General features: G+C 41.4%; 1 protein-coding gene and 1 pseudogene across 3 annotated transcripts in view; both read right to left on the reverse strand.

Annotated features, from left to right (window-relative positions):
- Rnf32 (ring finger protein 32) overlaps positions 1 to 16,130 on the reverse strand; it is a 38,621-nt gene that overhangs the window by 5,402 nt on the left and 17,089 nt on the right. The gene's annotated exons all lie outside the window — the stretch shown is intronic.
- On the reverse strand, positions 10,627 to 11,259 carry LOC118239239 (annotated as a pseudogene).

Consider the following 16,130-nt stretch of genomic DNA (forward strand, 5'->3'; position numbering starts at 1 on the left):
TATACCACAGACTTCTCATCTAGGGTAATTTTCTTTCTTTAGGGAATGCAATTTCAGTGCTCTTCCCACGAAGCCATTTTGGAGACCTGACAGTGCTGTCCATCTGAACTCATCTCTCTCAGACTCTTGTTCTTAGGGCTTTCATACAGTTCTAGGCTGCTGCTCTCCTCCCTGATGTGATGCCCAGCCTTCTGGCGTATGCTGAACCCTGAGACAGCTGTGTAGTGCAGTGCTGTTCCTTTGAACACCCTATTGGGTGTCTTTGCTCCTGAGGTCTTCCACAGCATTACTAGGTGGAACACTGGCCCCCCTTTAAGTCATACGGAGAGTCGTTTGGCCACTGAAATTTGCTCTAGATTAGCTTCAGATCTGGAAAATCCTTTTCCTGCTTCAAGCTGTTCTGTTTGTCCTATGTATTCACTTTTCCTTCTCAGTTCTAATTACAAGATGGAGCCTATTGCAACCTCTCCACTTGTGACTTCTCTGAGACATGGCCAGTGAAAGGAGAAGGAAAAAGCAGCCAGGGTAGCTAGGGCCCTTTTCGTGGGAGAAAGTCCTCAACAGTGACTCCAGTGCTGTGTAGAAATTCCATCCCAGAGAGAAGACTCAGGATGTAAGCAACTCATAGTCTCTGGAAGTCCCTGCAACTGAGCACACACAAGGCCCCTCCCCAAAGGTTATATAAGCAGTAAGGACTGCTGTAGAGAGGAGCCTGACTTGTCCAGCTTCTTGCATGCTATGTAGAGGGCAGCTCCACGTTATGGTGGGCTTTCTTTGATGGATATGCCTTTGAGACTTGGAGGAGACACTTGTTCACATTTTCCCAGAGCAGGGTCACACGATACTCAACATAATGTGCTGGAGAGGAGGAAGACTTGAGGTACAAACAAGAGAGTATTGGAATTGGAGTGTGGCCACAGGCCAGGCAGGCAGTTCCTGTAACATTGCAGCCATCCGGCTGAGAAGTGATGGACATGTGTGTAGGTGGGAAATGGTAGCTCTGGGCTTCCACATGTGAATTCAGACCTCATGTCTGTCCTTAGACAGACACCACACAGTTTAAAGCTCATGCTAATGATTACAATGTTACTCCAAACAACAAATCACAACAATTTAAAAGGGCAGAGAAAAATTGTATTAAATATTTTTTTTGTATTTTCATTTCATAACTTGGTTTGGCCCTATCACCTGGAATATGGTACTTGTATCCCTCACATAACTGCCACCAGCTGCCGCTGTTCCCACTCATAGCTCCAGGCCTCTCCTCTAGGAGGCGCTCTTGACAAGACTATGCTGGGGAGCTAGGCTGCCTCCCACCCCCACACCTGGTCACTCCCTTCTGGGAGCGTGAGATGTAAGTGGGCTTCCCAGACATGTTTTTCTCTCCTCTCTCTCTGCTGGACTGACTGCTGAGTCCTGCTCTTCTTCTGTCCTTTCCCTGGTGCACCCTGCAGCTTACTGCAGAACTGAATCCTAGCTGTTCCCGAGCTCAGGCCTGCTCATTTGCTGCCAGGAAGCACTTCACTGAGATCTCACAGGCACCCCAAGCAGCAAGCCCAAGGCACCCTCCCCAACTCCAAATAGAGCTAAGTTTGGCTGTGGTCCCGAGTCACAGGACCACACCTATAGGCATCTTTTCTTCTCGATCCCACATTGATCCATGAGCAGATCCAGTGGTCTGTCCCTGAGCACTTTCCCAGCAGGCACTGCTTATGTCATGGCGGTTACCCTCTCCAGTAGCCTGTGGGGCAGCACCCAGCCCACTCCAGTCATCACAGAGGTGAGACAGCAGGGCTCCACTGGCAGTTTCTGTTCACAGTCATTTCTCACACCCCTTATTCAGACTGACCTTCTCTGCTCCCTCCCTTTCTCCATGTCTGCCTTCATGGTACTTATTGTTCCTTGAAATTTTATTTTGTTTGTTTTGTTTTATTGAGATCAGAATCTCAATTTGTAGCTCTGGCTGGCCTGGAACTCAGAGGGAAATTCACTGCCAATCAGAGCAATATCGCCTTTACACTCCCTTACTTTTTAATTTTATAAACTTAATTATTTTAAACTTTATTAGTTTTAAAGAAATTTTGTTTTAAACAAAAATACTTTCATATGTAATGATGGTTAAGAACTACTAAATGCTTTTTATTCAATCTAAACTAAATTTCACTTTATCACTTACAGGCATTACATGATGAAGTAGATAAAGGCTTGTCCCATTTCGGTGGGGCTGGTTTTAAAACAGCTTGCAAACTGAGCTAGTATTTAGCAGGCAGTGTACTGCCCTGAGGATCAAAGACTACAAACACTGTTCTTTTAATGAAGAGCTCCTAAAGTAGTAGGAACACCACTGACAATGCTGGTGACTTGGAAACCTGCAGGCTCCTGGGAGGTGAGGACAGGGACCTGTACTGTGTTTTAGAACTCAGGTGGCCAGAGCTGAGGCTGCAACAGCTTTTCCCATGTCTGTGTCATCGGTCACCACTAACTTCAGCAAAAGCTGTCTTGAAGGAATCGTGTGGCCTGGCCCATGCATTTTGCTCAGTTCTGTGAATAACTTCCTTTCTTCTTCCTGCACTTTGGGTGTTGTGCTGTGGTCTGAAGGTGATCTTTCCTCCCCTCACCCAGTGGACTTCTGGCTCTTGAGGGCCCATGTTATCTATTTTGTGTACATTTCTTATCTCCTCAGATGAGTACCACAGATCTAGGGAAGCACCTGATTCATCTGTAGAAGGTCCTTAGCACTGAAAAAAGTTGACTTTATGTTTGCAGAAGATTAGAGATGAGAACAAATATATGCCCTAAATGTACATATTTGGAAGCAGCACAACACAAATTCCTTCTTGGAGGAGGGAAAGGTGAAAATCTAGATTTTAAAGTGACTTCTGGTGGCAAAATTCAGTTAAACCCCAGTATTTAGCTGAAAACCACAACATGGATGTGAGGTTGTCAAGACACTGAAGGCTGTCAGGGTGCATTTCTGAAGGAGCAAATAGAACTGCTCTTGCTCTTTAATGTCTTAGTGTTCAGCTCAGCAAAGGTAATCTTTTCAGAGTTAGAGCTGTGGCCAGTAGGATAGTGTGTGCTAGCATGTGTGAGGCTCTAGGTTAATACTGAAAAAATCAACACACGTGTACCGCCGACTGCTCGATGTGATCAACTCAAAGCAACTACTACATATTTCTGAAGTGTCACATTTCTTGTTTTCAGAAATTCTTAGTTCCTCACTTCTATGTGAGTTGCTAACCTTCATAATTCAAAGGGCAAGGATGACAACAAAAACATGACAACTTAGCTCCCATTTTTAAACATTCTTGTTTAATATTATGAATTTCACATAAACACAAAATATATAAAAATTCAATTTAGGAAAAATGAGTACCATAATATATTTTCCTTTTAAGTCTCCTATTTTGGATATTTGATAAATTTAATAACCAGGAGTCTGGGTCATTGATATGTAAAGCAATTATTGGCTAAACATTAAAAAAAAAACACTAACAAAAGCATTTAGGTGAACTCTGTCTGCTCAGGAGAGTCTTAAGTGATCCATCTCATGTCAGCAAATTGCTTACTAATGTGTTGACTTAGGGCCACCCTCAAAAGCAAAATGAAAAGCCTGGAATTTACAGCATATCAATGCATCAGTTGATAAGCTTTTACTGGTTTAATATCCTTCTAGGCTTGCAGCTTGGAGCCACTTCAAGTTAGCAACAGAATGTTTGCCATCTCTATGTGATAAAGGAAGTCAAAGGAATGAACAAACTTCAGGACCATTATGCTGTTTGGTGAGATGGAAATGAAAAAGCTAGAGAAGTCACAGGTTGGGGGTGTGTGAGAGCTGGGCCCTCAAGTCCAGCATCTGACAGATTGTTAGCCTCACCTTTCAAACAATGGTCTGGACTTTAGCTGGGGCAAAGATAACATAGTGCATTTGGAAAGTTTTAATTGCAGCAATAAAAGACTGTACCTCAATTATATGACAGATGCTAGCAGAGTTTACAGATAAGGATCAAAGGCATCCAAGGAGTGGTCACTGCACTTTGGGCCACACTAGGCTTTCTGTACACACTGCTAGGGAATTAGCACATCAGCTTTCCCGACCTTTCCAGGTCCTTTGATCTAAGTTCTCAAGCAAGTAAGTGTACTAGGACTACTGTATCAGCCAGACAGGTCCAACACTCCCTCACTGAATTTTAATCCCAACACTCACCCATACAAAACCCAACACCTGACCTTTGTGGTTCTTACCACAAAAGTTCAGTATGCTTAAAAGAACCTGCCTTGTCACACGACACCACTTTGCTCTGCTTCTGTTTTGCTAGCAACGAGCCAATGATACTTTAAAGCCAGGCCGTCTTGAGAAGAGAACTTCCTAATGTATGGGAACATCTTGTTTGTAGAATTTAGATGGATAAAAACCAAAGAAAAGGGCTTTATTAACTCTCCTAGGAAGAGAAGGGGGAAATGCAGAACCACAGTTTGTATATAAGCAAGACAGATTATAAAATCAGAATTGCCTGAGCTAACCTGATCCACAGTCCTGAAAACATTCATCTCAGCACATGAAGCATTCAAGGACACTAGCACCTCCAGGTGTTCACATTTAAAGCTTCCAAATGGGCCATTACCCCTTTCTTTTCTATTCATTAGAGGTCTTTTTCTCCACTGGGACTCTATGTTGGATCTAGGCCAGTGGTTCCCAGCAGAGCAGAGCTTTGCCCACACACCAGCTAAGGCAGCAGGCAGTGCACCGATGAGGTCAGATTGTAAAGCAGAGCTGCAGCTCAGCAGCCATTCTCTTGGTGCTGCACGACTTTTGGTTTTGTCTGTTTGTTGTTTCAACTGCCATTACATGATACCAAGATAAATGGTGTCTTGTTTTCTAAAAAAGTCTCTAATGCTAGTTTCCATTGAGGCACAGATCACAATGGCTTCGTGGAAGGGGTCAGCTGCCACTTCTGCTTTACTGCCTCACCAAAGCAGTTGACCCAGCTCTCACTGCAATGAGCCAGTAGATTTATTTCTCCTAGTATCTTGCAATTTCTTTTTTGACTAAAAATGTAAAAGTGAATTTATATTACTCTTTGGTCATGGTGAAAAAGGAGCTATATCTTAAATATGTGGTAATTTCCAGATTAAAATAATTGTTGCCTTCCACAGGTAATTTGCCACCTCCACAGGTTATTCACTACATCCTGTTAGTAAAATCTCCAGTTTCTGACACCCAAACCTTCAGGCTCTGATAGTTTACTGATCTGAAGTTTTGTTCAGTTGAGTTGGCCAGAAGGCAGGTGAAAACCCATAGGGCCTCCTATCTCCCTAGAATAACTTGGTATTTCTGGAATGCTGCTAACTGTATCACAAAGCTATTCTCTCACCCAAAGGAACCTTGCTAGAGCCATTCATTGTTCATTGTGGCTTTGGAATTTGTTCTTAATGGAGTTACTACTAGGAAACCTCTAGACACACTGGTTCACCTGAAACTGGACTTTAATTTTAGTAAAACTTTTGCTTTTGAAGAACTTGATGGGTTCAAGCTGCAGAGTCACATAAAAAAAAAGTATTTAGAAGTATAAAGTAAGGTTGCATAGAATAAGCTTGGGCTAACACAAAAAAAGTGAAAATAAGTTTAGAAAAGCAATCTCTTAAAAACAACAACAACAACAACAAAAGGGTCCTCTGGAACCCAAACTACACTAGTAGAAATACCTGGCCAAGCCTCCATCTTTCCTTAACATACAAATAGTCACTGGTGGGAGCTAGACTTAATCTGATGTGACTGGCTAATTGGCTTGAAGGGGAAGGGGGTTCAGGGAATAAGGGTCCTTGTTGGGCTGACTACATTTGATAGAAAAGTTACTCACTTCTAAGGAGCCAGGGCCAGCAGTTACATTTTTATTTTAGATATATTAATCTAACTCTTAAAGCATCTTTATTTACAACCTTACATTAAAATATTTTGGGGCTGGGGAATGGCCCAGTGGGTAGAGCACTTAGTGTTCCACAGGAGGACCTGAGTTTAATCCCCAGCACCAAGGTAAAAAGCTGGACATAGATGCCAGTGCCCAGAACCTCAACAGAGACAGGTAGATTCCTGGAACTTGTTGATCATTCAGTCTAGCTCAAACAGCAAGCCTTTGTTGCAGTATGGACACACACCTCTGGCTGAGCATGTGCACACACACACACACATACACACACACGAATAAACACCTGCATGCACACACATCTGTACCAACACCTGTGTGCACATGCATGTATACCTGTATACATACCTGTACAAACACACCTGTGCACACAATGCATACCTGTACACACACCTGTTCAAATACACCCGCACATACATGCAAACATACACTTTTCTTTACAGCCATTCTAAATGGAAAACATCCATTTTTCTTGTTAAAAAATAAAATTCTGTTCTGGCTGGGTGGTAGTGGCACACACCTTCAATCCCAGCACTTGGGAGGCAGAGGCAGGGGGACCTTTGTGAATTTGAGGTCAGCCTGATCTACAGAGTGAATTCCAGCACAGCCAAGCTTACACAGAGAAACCCTGTCTTGAAAAAATCAAAAAACAATTCTGTTTCTATTATTATAGAACCATATTGAACTTAATAGGGTAGTGTGCAATGCCTCAGACTGACCAAGTCTTGCACATACACTGCTGGGCCAAAGGCAAGTGGATCTCTGAGTTCAAGGCTAGCCTGGTCTAAGAGTGAGTTCCAGGACAGCCAGGGCTACACAGAGAAACCCTGTCTCAAAAAACAACAAAACAAAACAGACAGACAGGGTCTCTTGCATCCCAGGCTGGCCACTACAGCCTAGGATGTAGCTTGCCAACCTTGCCAAACATACAGTTAAGAATGATCTTCAAAGTTGAATTGTCTTGCCTACTTCAAGTGCCTACTTCTAATGCCTGCAGTTGTGCACTGCCATCCTGGATTATGTGGTGTTGGAGATTGAAATCAGGGCTGTAAGCATGTCAAGCAAGCAGCCTAACAACTGAGCTACATCCCCAGCCCTAATGAACAGCTTTTATTGTAACAAATGTCAGGATTAGTTATACTTGAGTATCTTTTTAGTGAAGCTGAAATGCTCATGTGAGTTTCTGTCATTTTACACTTTAACTTTTTCCCATGTTTCTAGTTTTGTGGAAACTAATTTCAATTGCATTTTTGTCTTTAATGGCAGCAGGCTGTATATATGAGTCTTAAAATTTTAACTTCCATGTACATGATTGCCTTCCTCCTCAGTGTTTTAAGTCTGTTCACTTTTAAATTACTTCTCATAGAAGATTGCTGGTTTCAATAGCTAGGTTTGTCCTTTCTGTCCTGTCTGTCTATCTGTATGTCTATCAGATTCTAGAGCTGGGATCACAGGGGTGGAAGATGGCCTGCTGGGGATCAGAATACAGGTCCTCAGGCCTAACACCAAGCACCTTACCCACTGAACAGTCTCCCGGCCCCAGTTTTCTTCATTTTGCTTGTTTATTTTATTTTTTGAGACAGGGTGCTGTTATGTAGGCTTTGGCTGGCCTTGAACTCAAGATCTTTTTATGTTAGCCTCCAGGTTATAGGCCACTATGCCTGCTCTCATTTGTTTTTTTAATATAAATTTACTTTGAACATTTTTAATTTTAAGTGTCATATATTAATGAAATCTAAGAGTCTGTTATATAATAGGTAAATTTACCTCAGTTATATTTGATTTCTCACTATTAATCCCTCATCACCCTTTCTATTCATTATCCTTTCTTGTTGTTGCCACTCCCCCTTCCTAACTTCTGTAAGAACATGTGTGTGTGTGGGCATGCATGTGATGATCAGAGGACCACTTTGGGTGTCAGCCCTTGCTTTCCACCCTGCTTGAGACAGGCTTTCTCTATTCTCCCCTCACTCTGTGCTCCAAATCATCTGGCCCTAGAGCCTATGCAGAGTCTCCAGTCTCTACTTCCGGTTCCTCGTAGGAGCTCTGGAGTTAGAGATGTCCCTGCTATGCTCTCTGGCTTTTACATTGGTTCTGGGGGTTTGAACTCAAGTCCTCATACTTGTGCAAGAGCTCTTTTATCCACAGAATCATCTCCCCAGCCTAATAGGAATACTTTGAAATTATTTTATTAAAAGCAGAAAAGTCAGTGAAGCAGAAATCTCCTTCTTCATGTGTGCCTCTGTAATCTTGCACTTGCTGCTGGTCTAGCAAAATTTCTATCTGCCTGGATCTGCAGGACAGGAGGCCTGTGGGTTACAAGTCTTCAGATGAACTGGCAAAATTGGTGGGATCTGTCAGAGTGACTACCAGACAACCCTGAACTTTATTATTGTCCCATCCTGTGCTAAATGACCCTAGCCTCCTACTGACCAGTCTATGACAGTTGACAACTGCCGTTAAAAGACTGGAAAGAACTGTAAAAGAGCTTAAAAGAGCTCAAACAAACAAATGCCTGGATTCCTAGAAAGACTTTTCCTTCCAAAGAATCGTCTTTTCCATTTGTTCATTTCTTCTATTCTGCATCTGTAACCTTCCAATTTCCAAGAGGCCAAGCAGATTTACACACATAGCTCCCATTTCTCATGTCCTTGGCTGTGCATAAATCTCCTTAGTGCTCTGTGTTATTGGAGATACAATTTAAACATAACAAAAGGACCCAGTTTGGGATAAAAGAATTGATAACAGCAATAGTTTAAAAAAAATCATACTATACAAAGGCTTGTACAAAAAGTAACTCTATGGTGGGCATGCTGATGCATACTTGTAATCTACAGACTCTGGAGGCTGAGGCAGGAGGATTGGGGGTTGAAGGCTAACCTGGGCATGAAGGGTTAGAAGAAACTGTCTCATAAAAAAAAAAAAACTAATCTAACAACATTTCTCTTTTTGCTCTCATCTCCACTAGCCCTCTATCTTTCTCTACAGAATACGAAGACTTGCATTGTCCTAAATGCATAGCCAGACCCACCCATTTCTCATTTGTATTCTATGCATGTAATATTCTGTACTTTGTTTTTAGCTGAGTTATGTATCATGAGAATATTTTCCAGCTTATCTACCTTGGGCTTTGTAACTGCTGTGCAGTTGACTCTGGTTGTATTTCCCTCCTTTTAAAATAACTATTGCTGTGGGCACAGCACAGGGCATATACTACAAGATAAAATTTTAGTGGCTGTCAGTCAGGTGCCAGGTCCGTACTCGAGAATGTTGTCAGGCTTTCTATTTCTTGCCAATCTCAGGTCAAACAGGTTCTTGTTTTAGCTTTAAACATATGGAGTATATCTGTGATAGTGCATTAAGAAAATGTGCTTCTAGAATGTCCTTTAAATCACAAATACATTTCATGACTTGTCATTAGTCTCTGTACTTTTTCTATCTATAAAGACGTTTTGACAATTTTGTGTAGATATCAGTTATTTCTTTACTGTGGGTCTACCATACTGAGAAAGGTGGCTCCGATTCCAGTTCATAATATTTGCTCATAGTGCTTTCTGTTCTTGTGTTCTCTTTAATTGTTCTATTAGGGCTTCCAAGGGGTTGTAAGGCCTAGATGTTGCCCAACCATCCTGGGAAGGGTGCTTTACTTTGCTAAGCTCAGGAATTTAATGCACCTCTCATTTGGAAATACCCCACAGCACACCCAGGGACAATGTCAGCCTGATAACCTGAGCAGCCCTTAGACCAGTCAAGGTGACACCTGGGTAATGTGAAGCTCAGTAATAACCTACTTCACGGGTCTTCCAGATTCCACAAACCTTCTAACATCTACAAATTGCAGACTGATATTTTCTAGAGTATTATTTCTGTAGCTCAGAGTTCTACACAATTGTTAAGACAGGGAGAAGCCTCCACATTGATAGTCATTTGGTTACTGTCATACAGCCCAGACAACCAAGGGCAGTGACAAGGGTACATGCCTACTGCCAATGCACTGTGTGGTACCATAATATTCATTTCCTTAAAATGGACTTGAGGTTATGGATTTCAAATGCCCAGTGGGAAAGAAGGCAGTGATGAGGCCTAAAGAGAGATGATTTAAGATATGGCTTAGAAAACAAGAAGAGAGCTGAGAATTTCTGAATTCTAGAATCAAACTCCTAAATCAAAAGCAATGAACACAATGCCTGTTTGTGACATGACATGAATTTTGAGTACAACCTCATGGTGATCTGAATTATATAGCTGTGTCCCTCCCTGCCCATACATCATACTTGAAAGAAGCAAGGAAAAGAAGGCTGCTTGTATTAATGTCCAGCTATTTCTATGTAAAGAGCTGCTACACATAACAACCCAGCACGATTCCCAGCATTTATGGAGTATGGCTGCCCTTTGCAAATGAACACAGTGTGCACGTGGTAACAGTAAGTCTACTCTCTTGAAAAGCTTTTTGAAAAAAAAATGTATGGAAGTTTAAAAAAAATGTCTAAAAATTGAACCACCATGCTGTGCCACTCCTGGCCACACACCTAAGTATCCTAAATCACAGATCAAATGTAGCCGTACAGCCATGTTTACTGCACCAGTGTTCACAACAGGCAAGGTAAGGAACCAGCCTGCATGTCCACCTTCTGGTGGATGAAGAACAAAGGCTTAGTTTTTGTCATGTGAACACATGAGCTGGGTCTCTAAACAATGTGTTTCTTATTGTGATTGAGAAAAACTGTCTTTTTTTTTTTCTGAGAAAAATTTTTATTGGCCTTTTGAACAAAATTTACTTGCCAGGAAGGATGATCCCATCATCCTTCTGCTGGAACCAGCGAATGGCCTCCTCTTTGCTGATTCTGTGTTTGGTCCAAACGCAGCCTGTCCTGCGCTTCTTGTCTGCGATGCTGAAACCTGGCCTACCCAGCACCACATAGAAGTCCAGACCGTAGATCTGGACTTGATGTCCAGATCAATGTGTTCTTGAATCCCAAAGCCAAAGTTTCCGGTGTCTGAGAAGTTATTTTTCCGTAATTCATACTCCCGCACCTTCAGGCCTTTGTCCAGAATTTCTTGTGCCTTGGCTCCACGGACAGTGCAGTGGGCGGCAATCCTTTTGTTTCCCCTGATGCCAAAGGACCTGACGGTGTATCTGGCTTTGGAAAACACGGGTGTCTGGCCTGTGAGCTGCTCCAACACCTTGGCTGCCTTGGTCAGTCTATCTCTGCTCTCCCCACACAGATATTGAGGCAGAGCTTGAGGATGCGAAGTTCCCGCATGGGGTTCTCCTTTTCACCTTGATCTTGCGACATGATGGGCAAACAGAAGAGACCTGCCTGTGTCTTTTAGACCATTGCTCTACACAACAACAAAAATGTCTGTGCTTAGCATTTTCTTCTGCGCATTAACATTTTTTAGTATCATCTTCAGAAAAATATAAATATATATATTATATAATATATATATATACATATATATATATATATATGATATTCTGCTCATGTTTGTCCCCCCAAACCCTCTATTCTCCCCTCCCTGACAGTAATTTTCCTTCCAAGTGGTCCCCCTTATGCTGTCACATCATATATTTATAAATCTAGCTTTTGTGTATCAGAGAAAACATTGATATGTCTATTTTTAATAGGGTTTATTTCACATAACATGAATCCTATCAATTTTCCAACAAATGATCTAATTTCATTTTTTTGCCAGAATAAAATTGTGTATGTATGTCAACCATATTTCCTATTTTCTTTCTTCATCCACCTGAAGGTGGACATGCAGGCTGGTTCCTTACCTTGTCTGTTGTGAACACTGGTGCAGTAAACAAGTTGTGCAGTTTTGTCTGTTTTATGACTGAAGATACTTAGGTATGTGCCCATGAGTGACACAGCTGTAGTACATGATGGTTCAATTTTTAGATTTTTTTTGAGAAACATCCATACTGACTTTCACAGTGGGTCTATCAATAACTGTTCCCAGCAGCAGCAGTAAGAGTTCTTTCCCCCTATCTTTACTAGTGTGTTGTGGTTGTCTTGATACTAGCTTTTGTGAACAGGCTGAGATGGACTATCATATAGTTTTGATTTGCATTTCCCTAATTTTGATTAAGAACAATGGCTGTTTTTTTCATGTTTATTTGCCTTTGAGTTTATTTTAGGAACTGTTTGTGCAGTTTTTTTTGGGGTGATTTTTTGGTTCATTTTGTTGTTATATAGCTCAGATACTGTCAAATGAATAGTTGGCAAGTACTATCTCTCCCATTCTGTAGGCTGTCTCTTCACCTAATTGTTTCTTTAGCTGTGTAGAAACAATGCAACACCGTTTGTTAATTCTCAGTATTATTCCCAGGGCTGTTGGAGTCCTCTTCAGAAAATCCTTCCTTATGTCTGTATCTTGAAGTGGTGCCCTTATGTTTTCTTTTATTAGATTCAGGTATTACATTAAGGTACATATTCCATTAGGAATAGAATTTCCTACAGGAGGAGAAGGATCTAGCACCATCCTTCTCATGAAATCCAGTTTCCTGGCACAATTAATTGAGGTTTGTTTTCAATGTACTCATGACATTTTTGTCAATAATTGGGTGGCTATAGAATGAGTGTGGGTTTATTTCTGGCTCCTTTATTCTATCCCATTGGTTCACTTGTCCATTTTTGTGTCAGTGTCATGCTGGTTTTGTTATTATGACTGTTACATGCTTTGAGATCAGGTATTATACTTCTAGCATTGTTTTCTGCACAGGGTTGTTTTGGCTATTTTGTGCTTCCATATCAATTTTAGGCCTTTTTTCCAATCCTGTGAAGAATGTTATCAGAAATTTGATGGAGATTACACAGAATCTGTAAATTGCTTTTGCTCAAATGGCCAGTTTTCACAAAATTGATTCTGTAACTCCAAGAGCATAGGAAGTCTTTCCATATTTTAGTGCCTCCATCCATTTCTTCAGTGGTTTAAATTTTCATTGTTTTTCAACCCTTTGCTTAGGTTTATTCCCGGGTGTTTTATTTTTCTAAGGCTATTGTGAATGGGACTGTTTTCATTTCTTTCTTTATCATCATGCTTGTTATTGGTTTATAGAAAAGGTTTTCAAGCCGGGCAGTGGTGGCACATGCCTTTAATCCCAGCACTCGGGAGGCAGAGACCAGCCTGGTCTACAAGAGCTAGTTCCAGGACAGCCTCCAAAGCCACAGAGAAACCGTCTCAAAAAAACCAAAAAAAAAAAAAAAGTTTTCTATTTTACTCTGCTATTTGGCTAAAAGTGTTCACAAGAAGCATTTTCTGATCTGATGGAGCCTTTGGAGTCTTTTAAGAATGGGACCATATCATTTGTACCTATTTTATCCTTTCACTTGCCTTACTCATCACTCTGTCAAAAATTCAGGTATTATATCGGAGTGGATATATCTGTCTCTTTCCTGGTTTTAGAATGAATGCTTTGAGGGTTTCCCCCATTTAGTATAAAGGTGGCTAACATTTGTTATATATGCCCTTTATTATGTTCAGGTATTTTGTTCTTTCCTGTGTTTCTTCAAACCTTTTATCATGAAGGGATGTTGACCTGTCAAAGGCCTTATCTGCATCTATGAGATGATCACATAATTGATTTCTGTTTCTGAATTTATGTGCTATATTGCATTTGTTATTTTGCAGATGTTGAACCCACCCATTGCAAGAATGAAATCAACTCCATTATGGCTGTCATGGCTTGAATGTGATATATTGCACACAGGCTCATTTATTTGAACACTTGGTCTCCAGCTGGTGTTACTGTTTTGAGAGGATATGGGACATTTGGGACTGTGCCTTTTGGGCCTGTACTCTGCTTTCTGATCCACCAAGATGTAAATAAGTTCCTGTCTTTAAGGGTGGACATCTTCATTTCTTCTTTATTGCTGTGATGGACTTCCCCTTCTGGCACTCTGAGCCAAAGTAAACCCCTCCAACTTGTGTTTCCATTGGTAATTTCTCACAGCAATGAGAAACTGTCCTGGCTAGTTTTATGTCAACTATAGGAGAGGAGGGAGCCTCAATTAAGAAAATGGTTCCTTAATATCAGACTGTAGGCAACACTGTAGGGCATTTTCTTAATTAGTGATTGCTGTGGGAGGGCCCAGCCTATTGTGAGTGGTGCCACTGCTGGGCTGGTGGTCCTGGGTTCTGTAAAAAAGCAGGCTGAGCAAGCCATGGAAAGCAAGCCAGTAAGCAGCTCTCCTCTATGGCTTTTGCATCAGCTCCTGCCTCCAGGTTCCTGCCTTGACTTCCTCTGATGATTAACAGTGATGATAATAAATAAACCCTTTCTCCTCAAGTTGCTCTGGTCCTGACTTTTCACTATATCAACAGTAATCAGAACAAGCACAGAACAGAACACAGTGGTGCACCATCTTTTTAGTGTGTTGTGGAATTCAGCTTGCCTAGTATTTTATTAGGAATTGGTCTGTAATTTTTTGTTGTATCCTTATAAAAGGTGAGGTAATCCAGACTCAGAAACACAAACATGGCATGTACTCATTCCTAAGTGGATATTAGCTGTAAAGGATAACTGTGCTACAATCCACAGGCCCATAAAGACTGGGTTACAAGGAGGGATGTATGGATCTTCCTGGAAAGGGGAAATAGAAATCTCCTGGGGTGGATTAGGGGCAGGTGAGGATGGGAATTTGAGGGATTATGTTGGGAGTGGATGGAGAGGGAGAGTACTGAAGGAGTTAACTGGAAGGGGGTGGGATTTCAGGCTCAGGGAGCCTGATGAAAGGGAACACTTGTGAATCTATAAGGATCAACCCAGGTACGACTCCTAGCAACAGTCGATAAGTAAGTAGCCTGAACTGACCATCTCCTGTGATCACATTGGTTATTACCCTAATTGTCATAAGAGAGCCTTCATCCAGTAACTGATGGAAACAGATACAAAGAACCACAGCTAAACATTAGGTCAAGCTCAGGGAAGGAAACCTGTTTGGTTCCCCTAGAGGGAAGGAGGAGTGTAGGAGCCAGAGGGGTCAAGGATATTACACAAAAACTCACAGCAACAACTAGCTAGCTCACAGGAACTAGCAACCAGGGAGCCTGCATGGGACCGACCTAGGCCCTCTACATATATGTGACACTTGTGTACCTTGATCTACTTGTTGCACTAACAGTGGGAGCAGGGGCTGTCCCTAATACTTTGGCTGGCTCTTGGGTGAACCCATTTCTCCTCATACTGGTTGCCTTGCCCAGCCTTAATACAAGGGAAGGTGCTTAGTCTTACTGCAACTTGATCTGCCATGCTTTGTTAATATCCATGAGAGGCTTGCCTCTTTCTGGACAGAAACAGAGGAGTGCATTGCTGGGGAGCTGGGAGAAGAGGAGGGAGGGAAACTGTGATCAGGATGTAAAACAAATACAAACATTTGAAAAAGAAAAAAATTAAGAGTAACACTAGTTTCAAGAAAGGATTTAGTTACATTGTTTCCTTCTTATTTGACAGGTAGTTTGAGGGCTATTGCTTCTATTCATTACAGGCTGGGGTAGAATTCGGCAGTTATCTGTTTGGTTCTGGTCTTTTCTGTGTTAGGAAATGTCATTATTGCTTCAATCTTGTGTGTAGATGGGTCTATACCTCTTGATTTGATTTTGGTAGGTCAGATGCAGCTGGGAATTTATCCCATTTATTTTAATCTTTCTAATGTTTGGGAATATTTCCAAAATATTCCCTAGTGATCCTCTGGGATTTCACTAGTGCATTGCAATGTTTCCTTTTCACCTCTAATTTTATTATTTTGGGCCTTTTACATCTTTTGGTTACTTTGGCTAATGTTGGTTGATCCTAGATATCTTTTTTAAAGAACCAGCTCTTCATTTCACTGACTCTTGGGCTCTTCCAGTCTCTATCTAATCAACTTTTGCCCTGATTGAATCATTCAGTTCTAATCTTGGGTTCACTTTGTTCTACTTGGAGGTCTTGAGGTCTGTCTTTATTAATTTACAGTAACTTTGGATTTTTAAGGCAAGCGAGCCCCATTTCTGTGAGCTCCCCTACAGCACTGCCAAGATTCTGATATGCTGCTTTACACTTTCCTCTCCAGTGTCTTCACAATCATTTAGGAGCATATTTGCAAGGTCTCCATACATGTGTACAGTTTCTAAAGTTCTCATTACTGGTTTCTTGTTTTATGCCACTGTGATCTGATGCAATGCTTTGATTTTTTTTTCAGATTTTTTTATTTGAATTAG

The sequence above is a fragment of the Cricetulus griseus genome, chromosome 8 (genome assembly GCF_003668045.3).
Source record: "Cricetulus griseus strain 17A/GY chromosome 8, alternate assembly CriGri-PICRH-1.0, whole genome shotgun sequence".
In the NCBI taxonomy this organism is placed as follows: Eukaryota; Metazoa; Chordata; class Mammalia; order Rodentia; family Cricetidae; genus Cricetulus; species Cricetulus griseus.